At 39.0% G+C, this 18757-nt stretch overlaps 1 protein-coding gene across 4 annotated transcripts in view; it reads right to left on the bottom strand.

Annotated features, from left to right (window-relative positions):
• ZMIZ1 (zinc finger MIZ-type containing 1) overlaps positions 1-17290 on the bottom strand; it is a 2170450-nt gene extending 2153160 nt beyond the window's left edge. For 2 of the 4 annotated variants that reach the window (XM_044056883.1, XM_044056886.1), the window contains exon 1: positions 17101-17290. The gene's annotated coding sequence lies outside the window, so the exon portion shown is untranslated. The remainder of the gene's footprint in view (positions 1-17100) is intronic. The other 2 variants (XM_044056882.1, XM_044056885.1) reach the window with 1 other exon arrangement.
• Between the last annotated feature and the right edge of the window lie 1467 nt (positions 17291-18757).

Below are 18757 nucleotides of genomic sequence, written 5' to 3'. Positions count from 1 at the left end.
TTCCTGCATGGTAATTGGACGTGTATTTAGTTTAATTGATAGTTTAAATCAAAAGTCAGTTAGGACTGGATGATCTGAATGTTAAAAGTAGGCAGTGAATTTGCTATGTGTGATGAAGGGAGGTTGAACCACTTATACTGTGATTGATAACATACTGTAAGCTTTATGATCATATATTCATACAATCCTTTTCTACAAGGCTTTTACCTACAGGTTATCACCTCCTGCATTAAATTTCCTTCTAGTCCGAGTGCATCTCCTGGGCTTAGCCTAAAGTCCTGTAAAGTACGTATGTAATCTAGGTAAACAACATCACCTGCAGATCTATATTACGTTACTTTTAAAAACTACTCTCTACAGTAAGTTAACTAAGACCATTAAGGCAATAGCAGGATGTCCATCTAAAGTCAGTTATCTAGTAAAGAACATAAGTACATAGGCCTTCTAGCTTAACACGACAGAAATGCTAGACTATTCAATGATGAGCAGAGGAGCAACAATTAAGCCCAAGTAAAAGGTTCATCACTTGCATATCTGTAGATGTCAACATTACGTATTCAAAGCAGCCAAGAAATTTATTTTTACTAGCTTTTCCTACATCAACCAAGACAATATAGAGAGAGAAAAATCTTATCTATATATACATTTGCATCACTGTAAACATAATACAGGGTTATGCATTTTGAGAATAACTTAAAATTTAAGGATAACAAGTCCTTAAAAAGGACACAAAATATGAACAAGGTTGTTAAGCCATTACTTTACCTAGTTAGCAAAAGTGGCATTAATATGAACAGCCTTCAGTAAGGGTACAAAGCAGAATTTTGCTAAATGCATTTGGTAAAAAAATCAAGAAATACCACAGACATGCAAGTTTTAAACTAAATACAGCTGGTATGAAATATAGGACCCAGATATAATTAAATCCTTTGAAACGTATCATGAACACTTGCTTTGTTTAAATCTAATTCCAGTTGTTATACACATCTGAGAGAGACAAAAAAGTAAACGTTTAAGTTGACTGTGGTAAGCCACGCTCTCCACAAAGGGAAAAAATTTCTGCATCCTTCTAGTGATCAAAAGACGACAATTATATTAGTCGAGTAACTGGAGTCCTGTCAGATGAAACAGTTTGCACACTATTCAACAGGGTATGTTGTGAGAGCTTATCATCTGTTCAATACACACGTATGCTGAACGAACATTGGCTGTGACATGCCAGACTTCATCAAACTACACAAACAGATTTAAAATACAAGTTAAAAGGAGTTTATCATGAAAGGCGTTTATTTCCCCTGGTCATTACAATTTTTCAACATCAGGTATTGTGTCTGCTCATTTCTACGGACATCTGTTTTTGGTTTCCATATTCTCTAGTAAAAATGTGAAAGTAAAATAAAAGGCACCAAGTGTGTCAATCCACCTCAAAACTTACATAATTTAAAACTTGTTTATAAGATTTTTGATATACAAATTAAACAGCTGTTTATAGGGCTCATTAGAACCCTTTCTTATTAATTCTTTGACACTGATCTCAATAGTAACTGTTCTACAGACCACAGTAAAACAGCTCACTTACACTGCATGCCCAGTATATAAAACACAGATCAGACCCAGCTGTGCACGATGTATTCATCATGTATGCATTAAGGCTGTGCACATTATCATTCAGAAATATTAAACAAACGAGATCAGCAAAGACGAATAAAAAACGAATCGTTAAATAAAGGTTAACCATACATTTATTTCCTTGCCACACAAAAATGAATTTCAACTTATTCAGGTCACCCAACACACACAAGCCATCTACACTAATGAAATAATACAATTACCCTAAGGATTTTTTCAATTCAAACTTACGAATCTGATAAAAGTAAAAAGTGTCACAGTTAATCACCAGAAATGGGATGAAGATGTGCGCACACGAGCAAATAAAATAAAACTACCTGCATGTTAACTTTAATACATGCCAAGCCCACTATTCAAATACAGCAGCTACAACAGGACCAAAACACACAAAATCAACAATTTAGGACAGGCACAAAAAATTCCAGCAACATATCTAAAACAGCAATGAAAATTAAATCAGGAATAATACCGAATAAACAGCAGCAGTAAAACACAAAACTGCCTCAGAATCCACGTCTCCCTTCTGGGGAACCCAACTTTCTCTCGCTAATCCGGTCTCATGGCTTTTTCCAGCTCAGAGATCATCAACACCTTGCCAAGGTATAAGACAGATAAAGACATAGAAAGCAAGAAGGTATACAAGCAACACCCACACCATCTGCAAAAAAGGGAGCAACTATATTTTTATGTTTTAAATTCTAATGCTAGGATGGAATTTGAGAAAGCAAAACAACCCTCCGTTTCTGAGCCCTGCTGCAGTGCAGTAACAAACACCGACATTTCAGGATACCCTCCTAAAGGAACAGTATTGCTTTTTTTGTTTTTTTAACACTGGATGCCACCACTGCAGTTTTATAACTGCTCTATTTCCCCGATTTCATTTACTACTAGTTTTAAACTCTTATCACTTCATGCTCAGAAGTTGCCAAAACACAGAACACTGCTGCCAATTCACATCCAGCCATGCTTGCTGTTCCCTAAAAGTACTCATGTAAACACACACCTCTGCAGCTTTTTTGCCAGTGAGGAGTACACCTGTGTGTGTCACTTCTTGTCTTTTCTGGGTCACATGTTTTGATGGTACAGGAAAATCACTAACCAAGTAAAAAGCAGACTCACTGGCTTATTAGAAATCCAGAGACTTGACTTATTTTTCTTCATGTTTAAGCAAAAATATTTTTCTGGAGGTTAAGTAATAACTTAAAATTTTCAATTTACTCCATTCTGCCTCCTCCAAAGGTTTGCGGCATTCTATTAAACAAATGTAACCAGCCCACATTTAAACTAAATCATATTCTTGGCCTGTCCTGCACTACTACACTGTCCTTTATTCCATCCAGTCAGCACTCACTAGGTATAAAAAGTATTTGTTAGATAACAACAGCCATTAAATTTTCATGTACCATATACTCTGTAAGGTTTGGGGATATGCATTTGTCTCCCAAATATGCAACAAAATCTAAACAATGTAGGATTTTTGCTTGGAAATGCTTAGATAGAAATTTTTATACCCCAAGCAAACTCCAGAGAATTTTTTTCCCAGGTAGACAGCAAATGTTGGAGGTGCAATAGGGAAGAGAGAGGTCATTGGGAACACATTTTCTGGGACTGTAACGAGTTGGCAGACTTTAGAAAATGCAGACTGATCTGTTGGAGATACTGGGTGTGCAAATTGGTGTAACCAGGGAAATGATTTTTGAACCGTGATACATAATCAGAATTGCCTAGACATAGTAAGGCCTTGCTGAGTCTAATTATGGTGGCTGCCAAAAAATAAATTACTAGAAAATGGAAATCAAAGTCTAAACCAACTGTACTAGAAGTAGTAAATATAGTAACAGAGATAAAACAACTGAAATTGGGATCTTTAGAAAAGGGTAGGAGCAAATGGGAACTGCAGGAACAATACATACCAGGAGAAATTAAGTTTAAAAGAAGGCAGAGTTTGAATGAACAGTGTAATGTTTGGCTGATATTGACTGATGTACAATGTTTGCACCTAAAATTGTATCAGTACAGTCTGTGATGTAAAACACTTGCAGCTGGGACTGTGTCAATATTGTTTGTTTTCATTTATATAAAATGGAGGACTGCCTGTGTTACAAGTGATAATTTAATAAAGGTACTTCCTGTTTAAAAATAAATAAAATAACCAACAGCACACTCTCCTGCTGACGTCTACATTTTTTTCAGTGACCTCTCATCTCAAAGTGTCCCCATAATGATCACAGATTTGGCTTCTGCAGTCCTTGTCCGTATGAAATATTTACTTCTTTAACTGCAAACCACAAAGACCCTACACCGTTCTACTACCAAACATGCAACAATAGTAGCCAGCCTGATTCCATCTGGTTGCCCTCATCTCACTAACCAACAAAATTACTGTACATAACTAGAGAATATGACACTCACTAGTAATGGAAACTAGACCAGGAGGCCCCGTGGACTATGATGTTTGCAGATGACATTGTGATCTGTAGTGAGAGTAGGAATCAGGTTGAGGAGACTCTGGAGAGGTGGAGATATGCTCTAGAGAGCAGAGGAATGAGGGTCAGCAGGGCTAAGACAGAATATATGTGTGTAAATGAGAGGGAGGGTAGAGGAATGGTGAGGATGCAGGGAGTAGAGTTGGTAAAGGTGGACGAGTTGAAGTACTTGGGATCAACAGTTCAGAGTAATGGTGAATGTGGAAGAGAGGTGAAGAAGAGAGTACAGGCAAGGTGGAATGGGTGGAGAAGAGTGTCAGGAGTAATTTGTGACAGACGGGTACCAGTAAGAGTGAAAGGGAAGGTCTACAAGAGTGTAGTGAGACCAGCTATGTTATATGGGTTGGAGACAGTGGCATTGACAAAAAGGCAGGAGTCAGAGCTGGATGTGGCAGAGTTAAAGATGTTAAGATTTGCAATCGGTATGACTAGGATGGATAGGATTAGGAATCGGTATATTAGAGGGTCAGCTCATGTTGGACAGTTTGGAGACAAAGCAAGAGAGACGAGATTGCGTTGGTTTGGACATGTGCTGAGGAGGGATGATGGGTATATTGGGAAAAAGATGCTAAGGATGGAGCTGCCAGGTAAGAGGAATAGAGGAAGGCCTAAGATAAGGTTTATGGACGTGGTGAGAGAGGACATGCAGGCGATTGGTGTGACAGAGCAAGATGCAGAAGATAGGAAGAAATGGAAAGAGATGATCCACTGTGGCGACCCCTAACGGGAAAAGCCGAAAGAGAATGATGATGAGTAATGGAAACTAGACTCATGAATGTAACCTTGTCCTTCGCACCAGGAAAGAATAACTGTCTTTATTTGTAAAGTACTTTAATATTTGTTAAATGTGCAAGTCAACCAGTCCAAGAGGCCCCTTTTGACCATGAACTAGGCTAAATAGGCAGACACAAACAAATGGTGATAAACATATTGGACATAGTATACATACCACTATGAATTTAACAGCATGCCCCAAAAAACAATAATGCATGCACAGAGTTACAATTAAGTTTTAAAAACGTAGGGCTCTCATATCTACATCATGCTGATGTGCAGGAAACACAAGTTATACACTCAAGTCTTGCCTATCGCATATACTAGATTTTCAAACATTTACAATGTTTACATTTGTAACAAAGTGCCACTAATGGTCTGGTGTTTATAATTAAAAATTTAAGTCCTGCAAAAAATGACTTTGTGCTTACGACTTTCTCCTTCTAGTTCATATGCTGCATATCTGGTTGTCAAATAGACAATCCATAGTCTCTAAAGCAGCTGCACTATCTGAATGGTTATTTTTTCTTATTTTTTTCCAAGTATGCTGTTCCACCATTTTGGGGTTAGTTCTACCAATGCTTTTTCACAGTGGCTAATATACAACTGGTGCCTTAACTAGCCAGATCACTTCCCGCTTCCTTAACGTAAAACACTGCTCAACAATTATACCAATGGTGTTCTCTATTACTACTTTAGGTGCACGAACCTTAGTATTCTGTTTTCAACTGCATAGATAGCGGCTGTATTTTAAGATAGGGAAGGAGAACGTATGGCCCCTTCTTGCCTCAGGTGATAAGTAGGTTAGCTGTTTTGTAGAATACTCGAGTCATATTAATATGTTAGTTATCTGCAACTGATGCACCAAAATTTTTAGCTCCTTACTACCATCAACATGGAGAATACTGGGACAGGTCCACAGACTACAAGACTGAGGAGTCGCAATAACTCTCTGGCAAATCCCCACTGACCATGTGAGGCAATGCAATTCCCTTGAATACACTGCATGCAATACTAATAACTACAGTACATTAAAAACTACCTTATACACACTGTGTGAAAGGGGGCCTTGTTTGTGAAAATCTCAGCTACAAAGTCATATCTCTGAAGTGCATCACGTACTGTGCAGATGTTACTCTACAGCAGACATTTCCCTTCCCCTGTACCCTTGGAAGGGGAAGAAAGCCTACAAAAATCATGTACACTAGCTAAGATGAATCCAACTCTACTCATTTACAAAACACTTTTATACAGGAAAACATGACTCATAACCATGACAGCTGTCGTATAATTTAATCCATGGTTAATTCCTTTCCAATTCACCAGAGGAAACCGATGGAATCATCAATCATCCCACAGCCCAACACAAAGCAGGTCCTTCCTTGAAATGAACTTTCATCACTTAATCCCGAATGCAGCAAAACACCAAAACTACCAAAGTACTTAAGAAAGGCAAAGTAAGAAAGTGAATAAAAAATACTACAAGAAAAATCTTTGTTAAAGGCAAGTTCCAGCTCACTCTTATCCGACATATATCCATGTAGCCAAGCGGTTAGATTCATGGCCTTATATGCAGCAGACCTCTCAACCAATCGGGGATAAATTTCAACAGAATCAGGGACACTTAAAATATTAGTGCTATTAACTTGAAACATTGACAGAATCAGAGCATATGAATTAATACACAGTTTCTGAAGTAAAAGAAGTCTATAACTCTTAATTATTGTCATTATTCATTAAGTGTAATTCACCACCTTTCCTCCAAAAGTCACTAGTTTTAGGAGGGATTAAGAGGGACAGAGCTAAAATTTGAGTCAAAATCAGGGACAGTTGAGAGATATGATGTGCAATAGGGGCATGGTTTGAATACAGGGAAGGGAAATTAAGCAGGCTTGCTAGCACAGTGGTTAAGGACCTGGTTTTTTAGACTACCGCTCATGAGTTTGAATCCTAGGAGCTCTTGCCCGAGAAGGATGTGCTTCAGTTGTCGTAACACCCACAGACTATAAGTGGGGTAGATTTACCCCACTTGAAAGACCATTTTATTTTAATTTTAGTCACATATGACCTTAGAGTTGGAGTAGCGAAAAATGAGCCAAACAGGAGAAAAGTGCTCCGATGCACAAACCACTTTATTAACAATAGTCCTGAAGTGTGGAAAATACACATACACTTTTCGTCACTTAGATTGCAGCAAACTTCCTCAGAAGACAGCCTGAAGTGTGGAAAATACACATACACTTTTCGTCGCTTAGATTGCAGCAAACTTCCTCAGAAGACACCTGAAGTCTGGAAAATACACATACACTTTTCGTCGCTTAGATTGCAGCAAACTTCCTCAGAAGACAGCCTGAAGTGTGGAAAATACACATACACTTTTCGTCACTTAGATTGCAGCAAACTTCCTCAGAAGACAGGCAATCGTAGAGCTGGAGTACACTGGTTTAAGTGGTCTTCATTTCTCAAATCGATGACTTATTTATCCCCACTCCCAGCCAGCTGTGACCACCTCAGACACATTGAGGGCTATTTACTGCGTGGCCTCCAGGTCTCCACAAGGAGAAAGAAGCAGTTTTCTGTAGGCTGCACCCAACCTGTAATATATTAGACAGTGTCCACTTAAGTCACACAAGTGAGCCCCATCAGCACTAATGAAAGGTATTCCGTAGTACTTCTTAAAATCCAGAAACACAGCTAACTTATGGACAGTACAGTGATGCTCAACACCTGAGATAAGAAAACAAACCTTAACCAATAAACAAGGAAACTCACAACCCAAATAAACAGTGAAAAGAAATTTCACACATACCTATAACATTGCTAATCTGGTAACAGCTACAAATAAATCAACCTTTGTTGTCAAGGTTTTGCTCAATAAAAGGAATTCCAGCTACAACTACAGTTGCAAGCTCTTTTAACTGGCAAATCACAAACAGTACAACAAACTACAGCTTTGCTAAAATGTAAGTGAAGATCACATAGGCAAGAACATATGTGAGAATACCATGGAATGACAGCCTTTTCCCCAGAGTTACACTGTCAAATGGGCGATTGTCTCAGAGGAGCTACCTCCTTGAATTTTAAATAAATGGATACATTTCACATGCTTCAGTTTCAGGCATTCTCTATGGTTAAAGCAACTAAATGCAATGTTAATGGATTTGTTGATAAATAAAAGCACAGCAACAGACAAGAAAGGTTTGGACAAAGGAACAGTTTCATACATGGCTGCCCATATATGTAGGCAAGTTAAAAGTCTGTGCACTGAGCAAGGTACAGCCCAAGTCCTAGCTACAAACTGGACCTGCCAGAGGTCGGCACAAAAATGGTCACACACAAATTAAATGTGGTGGCACATGCAGGCAAAATAAACAACCCAAATTAACATGACACAAGACAGACTAACGCTCTGAATATGCCAAAAAATGCTCCAGGTGATACCAAGCAACAACAGTAGTGCATGGTAATATACCACTAGTAACATACTAATGGTAACATAGTAAAGTTGAGTAGGCTGGATCAGTAAAGTTGTTCAATCAAAATGTGCCAGAAGCATTTTGCTCTCAAATGGTAACTGCCTCATAAAACAGGTGATCTTACAATAAAGACGGCAAGGTTTGCCTTGCCTGTACAACTTGTGACAGCAGATGTCAGTCTTTGCATGAACACACTACAGCACACTGTATGAAAGCACTACCAAAGCACCATAAGACAGTCTGCCAACAAGAGGAAGATGAAACATCTGTGTAGACACTCACTTTAGAAAGGTAGAATGTTTCTGTTAACAATGAAATGATCCACAATTAAATGCCTGCCAAAGTTACAATTAATGACACACATTGAATGTAACCCAGTGTCCAGAGCCAGATTTCACGCAGAAACATTACATTTTCCAATATATATTTTATCCTGTTCAGGATCATGGAAAATATTACAGCAAGCAAATGTTGTAAAACATGCAACCAATTCTGGGCAGGATATCAGTCTGTTACAGGATGTGCAATCAGGGAATGTTACCACTAATGCAACCTGTGATGATGTGAGATATTGCCAGCTATGCCAGGAGAAGTAAGGCAGTGGATGTGTGACATATGCCAGCACAGCTAGTTGGAGTTTTGTAAAGAATTATATATTTGCATATCAAACCGATTTGTACAGGTGCTTGTGTTGAAAATGTATTTGTAAAGCTGCTGGTGTTAAAAATGTACCAAACAGTGGGTCCTAGTGGACAGAAAAGAAATACACCTGTACATCAGACTGCATTGTAACTGATGAAATGAATATAATGCAACACAGAATACTGGAAGAGAAGAGGTTAATCTCAGTCTAGCCAACTTTAAAAAATAGTCTGAAATTAAATTACTTGGTTTAGGCCATAAAGATTCTATCTACCGTTCTGACTGCAGCCTGTGAAAACTAGGACTAGGAATCCTACTGTATTGTACGTAGGGGTGAACTAATTGCTACCCTGGAAGGGTGAAAGGTTTGAAATTGTTTTACTGCTTCTAGATGCTATAGGACATATTAGCAAAGTTTTGTGTGTGTGTGCATGGTAACACACATATACTAAATTCTGGTTCAGTGTAAAGGGGGTAGTGTGGGATCCACAGTCGGATGACCAGATGCACGTGATGTCATTCTGTAATCCAGCACTGATGTTTTAATACGAAATGAGACAGAAGTCTCAGGGCAGTCTGTTTTTGAAACCTGACAAAGAAGGAAGAACACTCATCCACTTCATCTTGCCTTGCTTTAGTAAGTAACTAGGGGACAGTAATTCTTTAGATCAGTCAGGAAAAATATAGTGAGATTAGTTAAGGACTGCTTTTCTGCACCTGTATGAACCTTTCCATCTGTGTTATTTTTAATATTTCCTGTGATAAACTCTCTGATGTTTATTGTAATAAATATTTAATATTTTCATGTTCTTTTGTTATTTATTATTAAATATATCTAAACCTTTCACTGTGGTGGGGGTGCTGCGGTAGCGTTGTCGTCTCACAGTAAGACACTGTCCGGTTCGATTCTCAGCTAGAGCGTCTTCTGTGTGGAGACATGCGTGAATGGGCGTACCTTCGTTGAAGGTTGTGCATCAGGGCTGGCAACTCGGCATGTAAAAATCAACCGCCAATCATTAGCAGACCAGAGTTCCGCTGTGGCGACCCCTAACCAGGAAAAGCCGAAAGACACATTACATACATACATACTGTGGCTGGTCTTTTAGAGGACATTTTAACCTTTGAGACTACTTACATTTATTCGGTGATATTGTAGCCACTTTTGAAAGCCTTGCTGCATTGGTCAAACACTACCATCTGTATTAGTGTTAATTTTACTCTAATTAGGTACCCTTGTAAGAGCCTCAGAGTAGCTGGCTTTGGAGTGTTCTGGTTGCAGTACCTACCTTACAGTCTGGGCAGAGGGGGCATAGCTAGTAAATCTGTGCCACCCTTTCCTAGGTGTGTGTGTGCGTGTGAAAATCAAATCTCAAACAATGTGTGTGTATCAGCTACTTGGAGCAGGGACACAGAGCACTGGTTTCACAGAGAGGGTGGTGGGGGACTTGGCTTGGAACACTCTGAGGGCTCAAGTCTACAGTGAAGAGTCTTATTTGGGGCCTGGATAGAGAGAGGGGAACCTAGCCCCAAGACTGAGTGTGTTCCCTGTGTGCTCTTAAGGGAAATTGTGCTTGATGCACAGAGCTGCATCTGGAAATACTGTGTATATCCATTTTTGCTCCAAATGAATGTCCCTCACTGGTGTCCGTGGCGAGTACTGGGACTCCTTGATTACTGCCCAGAGGAGGGATGTCACACAACCTGTGTGCCCTTGGAAAGTCGAAGGAACAAAAATGCCTCCATCGATGAAAACACTTACAGAAAGGGAAGATATCTAATGTCTGCATAGAAAACATACAAGCTTAGAACCAAGTCTTGTACAATAAAATGAACAGGCTATCGATCTACCAGAAGACTGATATTGTAAAGAGAGGGGGATAAAACTGGAATGGCAAAAATACAAGCATTTGTAGGCTGGTCTGCATCAGTATCAAGTAGGGGATCAACTAAAGGCAATATGCCAGCATCATCCCTGACATCAGGATGCAAATAAAACCAGACGAAAGTAGTACCCCTGAACTGCCAAATCAGATGAGTCTCTGCGTAGCATCTTTAATGATGTTCTGCAATAGTCCCATACTACCGTGACCTCAACCACCCCTCACATTCATAATAGCAATAATTTAAATGGATATTTTGTAATAGACTAATGCTACTGCAACCGAGATATCTCAAGTTACTAATAATGGTATAATTTAACAGCCAAGTGCTGCTGCAACCATAGCTACACCATGGTTACTTAAGAAAATTACTGAAGTTGGCATCTCCTGTTACTAGAAAGTAATGCACCTAAGTTTATTATCTAGCAGCAAATGTTTTGCTACAGCCCTAGCTATACCTTGGTTAAATTATGAGAATTAATGCTCTGTCGTATTACAAGTAGTAAAGCACTTACAGTGTTACCAACTGCCCACCTCAATTAATGAGAATAACGCAAATAGCTTGAGTGAAGCATCGAGTGATGTTATATTAACAGCTCAGTGATTGTACAACCATAAATGCACTACAGACACTAATGAAAATTACCGATGCCCTTTTTACCATAAACAATGCACCCAATGCTGTACCTAACAGCCCAGCATTAGAACGATCTTAGATTTACCTCAGTTACTGATGAGAATTAACAAAGCTGATTTCTCACATTACTACAAATAATGTGCCTAATAGTGTTACCCAACAACAACTAAATGCTGGGATGACTGCTGCTACTCCTCATTATTTATGAGAATTAATGATGCTGATATCTCACATTTAAGTAGTATTCCCAATAGTGTTATCTAACAGTCCAATGTTGCTACGACTACAACTACAAGTTGCTTACTAGGGAAGATTAATGATGTTCCACAACTCAGCAATGCATTGTTAGTAAAATAATGCAACTAAAAAGATGCTCTGAAGCAGTGCAATTCCAGTGCCCTCTCAGCTGCAGTGAATACAGCTCCACTGAACCTACAATCACCTGGCAAAGACTAAGCAGTATGTATTATGTAAAGACTGCAACAGAAATGCACATAAATAGTGACACAGGCATAAAGACCAGAGATTAGAGAAATGAGCTGTTGGCATTGCAGACCAGAAGAGACAGACAATATATGGCACAGGTATACAAGTTTATGCTGAGAAGGGGTCATCCTAAAGAGGAAGACTGGAAGGGACATAAGCAGTGGATTAAAAAAAAATTACTTCTTAATAAAAAGGGCTGCAGAGCCATATAATGCATTACAAAACTGGGAGTTAGACAACAGAATCCCTAGAGGCATCCAAACAAGCATAAACCAAGTGAAAAAAGTCTGAGGAAGACGGAATGTCAAAAGACTTACAAGGGCAGACAAGAGACAACCCAGCCTCATCTTCTCATTTTGCTATCAAAATAGTATGATGTATTAGAAGTTGCATTAAAATGGAATGCTACAGCAATGCAAAAGCTCACATTTCTAATTCAACAATGAAGGAGACTGTACTGAAAATGAGAGATTTCCTTTAAAGCTTTCCTGAGCATTTTCTACTTTGGGACATTTCTTGCCATTATCTGAGTGTGTCTTGTTTTAGAACAGCCAGCGTACATCAGACACGTGCAACATTTAGGGTCTTCCAAAAAGCACAGTTTGAGGAGCTCAATTATTAAAATCAACAAAACCGCACAAGCAGCAACACCATATTTAATTAGACTAAGATCATTAACACTCTTCCAAACGAACTTAAAAATTCTATGAAAAGTCTTGCCAACAGGCCTTGCTCACCTTCTGTTTTATTACACTAACGATATTTCTGAACAATAAAAATATCCTTTGGCATAAAAATCTGATGTAAGGAAATATCAGATAATATCAAAACTCATTGCTACTAACTACTGACTATGTTACCCCTGGGGAAAAGAATTTAATTTGTGCTTTACATGCGCCTATTTAGAAACACTAAACAGGAAAAGCAAGCCACCAATTCTGAAAAAAAAAGTTTGGGGGGGCTTGCATAGTTTGCCAGAAATTAAAAGTATGTAAACAATAATTTTCTTGCGGTAGCTCACTCAATTTTAGCTTGTCTGTTTTTGTGTTACATTTCTCTTTGAATATTCTTTTTTTTTTTAAACTGTGTACAAATCTGAAGTGCTTGTAGCAAATGTTTGATGCTGGAATGGCTGAGGTAACAGATGTAACTGCAATACCAAGACTTTGACTTTATCCATAAAAAAAAATAAAACAAATTATTACAACAAAAAATTTCAAGCAGTGTTACCATAAATGTGTACCTCAACACCGTTGAGCAAATGACCTGTATAAATCACAGATAAATGTTATAATATTTTAAAATTAAAACAGATACCAAATAGCCAATCTCTGCAATTGAGTGTAGTCTAAAGACTGGCAAAATTCTGCAGATCACAATATACAAAGTAAGATTTCACTTGGTTAATAACAAGTTTAAAAAAATGCATGCCAATCACACTTTTTGTTGGGTATTCAAATATTTGCAAGTAAATAAAATTTTGAAGGACAAACTATCATAGTAAGAAGTCCAGAGGAACTGCTGCATCATACAAACAGACATATGCTGACAAGACTAGTCACTCTGTAGTACAACATAGCTACTTAATAAAACACAGTGGGTATGCCAACTGTCACAAAACACAGGTCCCTTACACAGCAACTTGCAACACCTTCTACTAATCAAAACAAAACAAGGTGCTACACCTTATATAACAGTCTAGAAACGGTGATGGAATGCAACTGTCAATCATATACATACGAGCAGCAAATGACAGGGGAGTAACATTTGCTCGTTACATATAAATGGTGAAAAACAACCAGCAAAAAATACTATTTTTTTTTTAAATAGAACTCAGAAGTATGACTTCTCTACCTGTTTCATTTAGACTATAACTAACTGCATTTACTAAGAACTCAAAAATGAATGATCTCAAAGCCAACAGCTATTCCGTGCCACATCACATACAGGTGCGACTTGCTAACAGGGACATGTAAAATGTGGCCAATGTATCCTAAAAAGACCCTCCCCCCAAACAGGGTGTGTAGTAATATCTGCCCAACACACTCTGCAGCTCTTGTTATTGTTTGCATATGCAGACGCTACATAGACAACTACAGCCTGTCGATTCCACAGTAAGACACCTATCGGCTCTGGCAGGATGACAGGTACGACAGCAAGGTGGCTTCTCCAGCAAGCAAGCTTGTAAGTCCCAATTATCACACATCCAATGCCATTTCTTTTCTCAAGAAAAGAAGTTATATGAGTAATCACAGACAGGGGCAGAACTGTGGTTACCAGGATCACTGGTGGCAATTCCAAAATTTTTGGTGGGTGCTGCAACCTTTTAAAAGGGACATTAAAACTAAAACCACAAGGAGTTGATTTTTGCCACTGCGGCACCAACTATACACCCATATCCTTAAATTCTACCATCCAGTGCCACTGAAACCTTGAAGGAGAGATCTCTATAATCATTTTACTGTGGGAACTCAGGCAAATGATAACTAGTAATAGCAAAAATATAAGGTTGCAGGTAAATCTTAAGAATTCCAGAAACAATTCTGAAATGCAGTGAGAACTTAAAAGCAAAACAATGAAAAAATCTCAGTTGTCAGTCTAAGCTTAACATCTTTGTAGGTGAACACAACAGCTATGACTCAGAACAGGAGGTTTCATTGTCCTCTGCAGACTTTCAGTTTCAACTTTTGTCTTTTTTTTTCAGATAACAAAAAAGAAAAAAAAAAAAAAACACACGCACAAACTGTTCTCCCAACCCACTTCCAAAGTCACACGTGTTTCACTTGCGCAGTTCCCTTTCTATGTGTTTTGTATGACAGCTGGTGTTTCAACATTCTAGACCTTGAACAGAGTAAGGTCAGTCCTAGAACACTGCTATTCATAAACTTGAACTTTAAAGCAGGGAGAAACGATTGCATTATCATAAATAATCTCAATGGAAAATGGGGGAAAAGATATTTACTATGCAATGTGGTCGGTTTAGCTGGTATTAATGGGGTTATCTTTCACATTTTTTTCAGTTTACTGATTTTCAACTGTGTGTGTGTGTTTTCAACCAATAAGACCCATCAACACAACACAAATGTTGATTATGATCACTATACAATCAAAGACCTCTTTGACGTTTCTTGGCAAACACAAATCACAGCACTGTAATCATGCAAACACATTTAACACTTGAATACTCATTTCACCCTTTTCAGTTTTAGAAAACATGTTCACTGGGTTTATCCTTTCTGTCATGCTCACCCCCACTGCCTCTCCCTAGCTGTCTCTAAGGAAACCTTTCATAAAGCATTTGTTCAGGCTGCCAAATGAAACCTCCTCTCTTGTGTCAGTAAGCTAAAAAGACATCCACAGCACCTTTCAAGCTGCTGAAGGATGAAAAGGGGGGGTCTGCTATCACTATCAAATCATGTGCATAACACTCAAAAAAATCTATCCTTTACAGATGAGCCAGGCAGCAACAAAAATATTTATTAAAAGAACACGTTACATTTCCTTTTAAATTGCTGCAGTTTGTTGTGAAGTCTAATCAAATTACATGCAGCATAAAAAAACATTTGTAGCTAGTTCACATCTCTCTCAAAACTATCTTTCTGAAAATATTGCCAAAACTGTAATGCACATGGGTAGGCAGCAAAGCAAAAAAACGTCATCAAAATGAAAAAAAGTAAAAAGAAACTGTGTTTTCAAATACTGCTTTTCGAGCGTAAATTCATTAAATACAAATCATTCATCAGAAAAAAAAGAACAAAAGTTTTAAGTGAGGTCAGTAAGAGCGCCCTCACATTACACTTGAAAAGCAGAGCTCTCCAGTGCAATGTGCATGCAGCGTGTTCTACAAGTTAAACCTCACGAATGTGCACACGCACAGAGGCAGCAGTACACGCGCCCGCCCAGGCACTCGCGACAACGGGGTCCGACTGTTTACATTCCACTACTGTTAAAGCAGGGGAGCTACCAACAGCACTTGGCAGTTGCTGCTACACGTAGATTCCCTCCTTTTTCTCTTCCCTCTCTGACAATGTACTGCTTTGCCCGAGCAGTGTTAGATCAGTCTCCTTCTCAGATGGCTTCCTGGACAGATGTACAGAGACACACACACAAAAAGGGAGGGGGTTGCTCCTTCCTCCTTTTACCCTATACAGGAGGCCCTGGTCCCAACTGGCTCTCAGACCAGACGCAAGGAATTCAAGCTGAAAGCCTCCCCCCACCACACACAGGCATGCACTGCATGTCCCCATCAAAACCTTAGAAAGTAGATAGCTTTGCTTTTGTACAGTCAGACCTCATAACCAGGTCCGATTACATGGGACACTAGGTTTGCTTCTATCTTTGTAAGTAGCACTGCCCCCTCCCAAAAAAACATATAAATTGTATTTAAAAAGAGATCGCTTAATGTACCATTTGAGAAACAGACGGGAGAGAGAGATGCTGCCCTCCCAGTCACCTTTTCTGCTCTTTCACCGGTCCGACAACGACCGCACTCTGCGATGGGATCACAAATACCACCAAACATCCGTCTGTTCAGTCAAACGAGCCATTAACAAAATGCTACTACTTGGGGACGCTTCCGATCGCATTCATTTAAAGAGCAGTAAACCCCAAAGGGTGGTCAAGGCAGCAGCACCACAGCAAACACCGTACTCGACTCAGGTAAGTATCCGGAACCAAAATAAAATAACGAGGGAGGGGACAGGGAAACAAGCGGCTAGTGATTTTTCCTCAGCTTGGTTGGGATACCCCACCTTCCCCCCAGAGAGAGAGAGGTATGTGTACGTGTGTGCGCGGGGATCAAACAGCAAACCACGCCGCTACCTCTTTAAGAGCCCCCAGCTGCATGATGTCTGATACATTGTAACCACTCGTTCATGATTCCATGCACTGTTCTATTGTCTCGCGCTAAAACAACATGTCCACCAAGCCAGAACCAGAAAGCCTCTTCGGTTACAAGCAAAGCTAAGGGACACAGCGATGTGCGCTCTCTGTGTATCTGCGGGTGTATGCGTGGGGGAGGGGGCGCTCCCCCTTATCCCCCCCTCCCGGCACCAACACCAGTACCGAAACGGAATCTTTAACTAACTTACCGATTTCCAGCAGGCTGCAGCGAGCAACGGCAGGGACAGAAAACAAATACACAATCCTTCCTTTTTCAATATCGACTTATTAAAAATAATAAAAAAATCAGGTATTTTCCCCAACAGAGAAAAGGAACGCAGCGTTTAGTAAGAGAGTAAGTGAATCAACTAGCAAAGCAGAGAGCACACAGCAAGTTGAAGTGTCACATTACACTGGGCTATTCTATTACCAAAGGGCCAAGCTCGCCGGCTGCCGGCAAAACCCGCACCAGACTTATGTTTACGGAGTCGGAGGAGGGCGCTGCGGCTCCAGCAGCTCTCTCCCCGGCACTGGATGCACAGCTGTTGTGTGCAAAGCAAGCGCTCACGTCCTTCAGGACAGCGATTACTCCTACCATGTCTCTGTCCCGTAATATTTGTCATTTTTCCGTGTCCCTTAATGCTTGTAATTTTTATGTTCCTTGTTCAGATTACTACGTCTTCCCATAGGTATCCTCGCCCAATCAGTCTGCAGCCATGGTCATAAACAGTAAGAACTTATGTTGCTATCTGGTGTTTTATGAACCAATTATGTTCCGATATTTTGTCAGTTTCTTATAAATAAGTCAATTTACACCGGTGGTCCAGACTTTTATCTTATGATTAGCAAACATTAGGTAATTTTACAGACTTAATGTTTGTGTGCGTGCATGCACGCAATTTTATATGAATGTATTCAGTAACATCAAAAAGTATTTCTGTGTCAACTCTCACCCGAACAACTGCTTAATGTTTGTCATGCTTAATTTATGATATTATTAGAAGCTTAAGGACGATGGGGGCAACATTCAAGAAGTAAAGGGAAAAGCAAGTGGTACTGAATAACAACAGTATCTGATAATTAAAAGCAATCCAGTCAACAAAGGCCTAAGTGGAGAAAACATAATCAGTGGTATTCATAGATTAGTATATTCATTTATTTAGTGTTATTTGTTAACTAGGATAGTGGGCTGGTTAGCTGACCTTTTTCATATACAGCTAGGCACATAGGCATACACCGTACTTCAATATACATATAATAAAAGAACATTGTAAAAACTATGATATTTAAAAAATACACACGTGTGTATATGTATATATATGGGTCCACTATGTGCGTGTATGTATATATATATATATATATATATATATATATATATATATAATATGTGTGTATAGTATGTACATTTGCTGCATGCTTCAGTTTATAAATATATCATATTTAGGAGAGATCCTGGGAACAATATGTGTAGACAAATGGCAAATAAAAAATGAAGACTTTCTGTTCCATATTTTATTTATTTGTTAAATTGTTAGAGGACTTGATCCAAATTTTAGCCATGGCCTGGGCAAAGTCTGAACATTCACAACCTACAAATGATTTATAAACTAATTAACTACTCCCAATACAAACAGAGGCTAAATTATTCACAAAAACTAACATATAAGTTAAAATGTGAGTAAATACATTATCTTCTGCAATGACAACCGTTTTGAATATTACATACTAACTTGATTTAAATGGCAAGTAGTTTCAAGAGCCAGGCAATCATCAAAGGGTTTAAGGACACTTTTGGAGAAAATCAGCTTGCCAAGTCCATCTGCAAATGCTTTCATGATAATAGATATATGTCATGTTTCAGCTGTC

Source organism: Protopterus annectens, chromosome 14.part0 (genome assembly GCF_019279795.1).
Source record: "Protopterus annectens isolate FY-2018-M chromosome 14.part0, PAN1.0, whole genome shotgun sequence".
Lineage (NCBI taxonomy): Eukaryota > Metazoa > Chordata > Ceratodontiformes > Protopteridae > Protopterus > Protopterus annectens.
Note: the sequence above shows the minus strand (reverse complement) of the source record. Positions and strands in the feature narration are given on the sequence as shown.